The sequence below is a fragment of the Schistocerca piceifrons genome, unplaced genomic scaffold, assembly GCF_021461385.2.
Source record: "Schistocerca piceifrons isolate TAMUIC-IGC-003096 unplaced genomic scaffold, iqSchPice1.1 HiC_scaffold_954, whole genome shotgun sequence".
Lineage (NCBI taxonomy): Eukaryota > Metazoa > Arthropoda > Insecta > Orthoptera > Acrididae > Schistocerca > Schistocerca piceifrons.
Genome location: NW_025729228.1, coordinates 232,501 through 235,000, shown reverse-complemented (window position 1 = coordinate 235,000; position 2,500 = coordinate 232,501).

The following is a 2,500-nucleotide window of genomic DNA, read 5'->3' as shown; positions in this document are numbered from 1 at the left end:
CAGCCGGCCGCCCGGGAGTGTGTCCCGGGGGCCCGCGCGAACACGCAAGCGTTCGCTCAATCATTCTGCAAACAGGAGGAGGCTGAGCTCCCCTGCACAATACACCTCGAAACCCTCTCAGGTCCCGGCGGCGCGCAGCGCCGTCCCAAGTACTTGGTCGGGTTCGAGAGAGGCGCAATCGCCCGGAGTTAGGCGAGTAGACGCTTTCGGTGCGACCACCCGTGCTCCCAACTGAGCTTGCCGCTGCCGACAGAGGCCCGGGAGCGTGCTGTCGTGGCATTGCCGGCGGGAGACAACACGCGCCACCTACGGTGACCGGCAGCTCCAACGCCAGCGCCACAGAAGGACAAAAGCCCCACTTGGGTGCCGAAGCGAACTCTCCCAGCACAGCGCACGCGCCAACACATCCGCACAGCTGCGATACAAACCACCAGCGAGAACCGCTGGGGCGACCGAGCAGCAGACGGCGTCGCGGCGCCGAGCGCCGGGCGGCGGCGCATCCTCAACGCCAGCACACTGAAGATGTCCACCGCGCTTCGCACCGGGCCCGCGAGGACCTACTTTGGCCGCACGGCGCCGCGCGCAGGGTGCGCCGGCGCGCAGCTGCGACGCCTGCCGCGTCCGTCGGCCGGCGCGCCTGCCACTGGCCGCCCCCACCAGCCGGCTGTAGCGCGTGCGCCCACGCACCGCGCGGCCAGCACGCCGGGAGGCGCCCCCTCACCGGCCGGGGACGGTCCCACCCAGCCACCGCCGCGTATCGCTTCACACCCAGATGCCGTTCAGTTTCATCGGCATGGTGGGTATCGCTGGAACAACCGGTTAGTACCTCAACCTATCGTCGCCATCACCGATTCACCCCTAGCGAGAACAACCGCACCACAACGGGTTACCATTTCTTCATTTGCGTAACTTCACCAGAAAACGTAGGCGTCCATCGCCATTAGCAACTTCAACGATTATTGCATGCCTGTGTCAGGTGTCACGCCACACTACGTCTGCCCACATACACGCAACAAAATGTGCACGCCTAGACAATACGTGGAAGGTGGCCCCCGTACGTATGCGATGTCCATTGCTCGAACGACTGTCAACCGGCCTCTGTAGCATGTCGCAGATATGGAACGCGGTGCACCATGCTATCACGGTGTTTGAGGAGAGACGACTAGGCCCGAATACATCAACAGACAGCTCATGCTGATCGCCATCCACGGCGTCCGTTCCTCCCACACGTCTCTATGGCGTACCACACTGCAATCCAGCTCTCATAGGGAGACGACACGTAGCTGCGTGCACAATATTTGCACTGTATGGTCCGCCGTTTTTGGGCGCAGTCGTTGTACGGTCACACATGTGCCACGATGTATCATTCAGTACATAAGGACGAATGTGCAGTACAGATTGTGGTTTATGCGTACGACATCAGCGGACAGTTGACACAGGCCGCACCACAACGTAGCCTGAGTACGTCGCATGCGAAGGGCATTGAACATGCAAACTTCTCACCAACCAGCTTGCGAAGGCAGGGGGCAAGGTGGGGACGTGGGGAGGGGTGGGGCGGGGGGCGGCATGTACGTCCTGCTGCCATCCACATTACAGTGTACAGCAGGAGCATGTGGAAAGTCAGCAAGACTTGCAAGGTGTTTAACATGAAGCGATACACAGGGGAGCGGGCAGTGCGAGTAGCGAACTATATTGCGAGGGTTGCGGGTGGGCAACACTACACTAATTGAACGAGTCGTATAACAATTACAGAGCAGGTTTAGGCGACAACGTGGGTTACGTTAGCGGACAACGTGGGTTACGTTAGCGGACAACGTGGGTTACGTTAGCGGACAACGTGGGTTACGTTAGCGGACAACGTGGGTTACGTTAGCGGACAACGTGGGTTAGGTTAAGGCACAACGTGGGTTACGTTAAGGCACAACGTGGGTTACGTTAAGGCACAACGTGGGTTACGTTAAGGCACAACGTGGGTTACGTTAAGGCACAACGTGGGTTACGTTAAGGCACAACGTGGGTTACGTTAAGGCACAACGTGGGTTACGTTAAGGCACAACGTGGGTTACGTTAAGGCACAACGTGGGTTAGGTTAGGGGACAACGTGGGTTAGGTTAGGGGACAACGTGGGTTAGGTTAGGGGACAACGTGGGTTAGGTTAGGGGACAACGTGGGTTAGGTTAGGGGACAACGTGGGTTAGGTTAGGGGACAACGTGGGTTAGGTTAGGGGACAACGTGGGTTAGGTTAGGGGACAACGTGGGTTAGGTTAGGGGACAACGTGGGTTAGGTTAGGGGACAACGTGGGTTAGGTTAGGGGACAACGTGGGTTAGGTTAGGGGACAACGTGGGTTAGGTTAGGGGACAACATGGGTTAGGTTAGGGGACAACATGGGTTAGGTTAGGGGACAACATGGGTTAGGTTAGGGGACAACATGGGTTAGGTTAGGGGACAACATGGGTTAGGTTAGGGGACAACATGGGTTAGGTTAGGGGACAACATG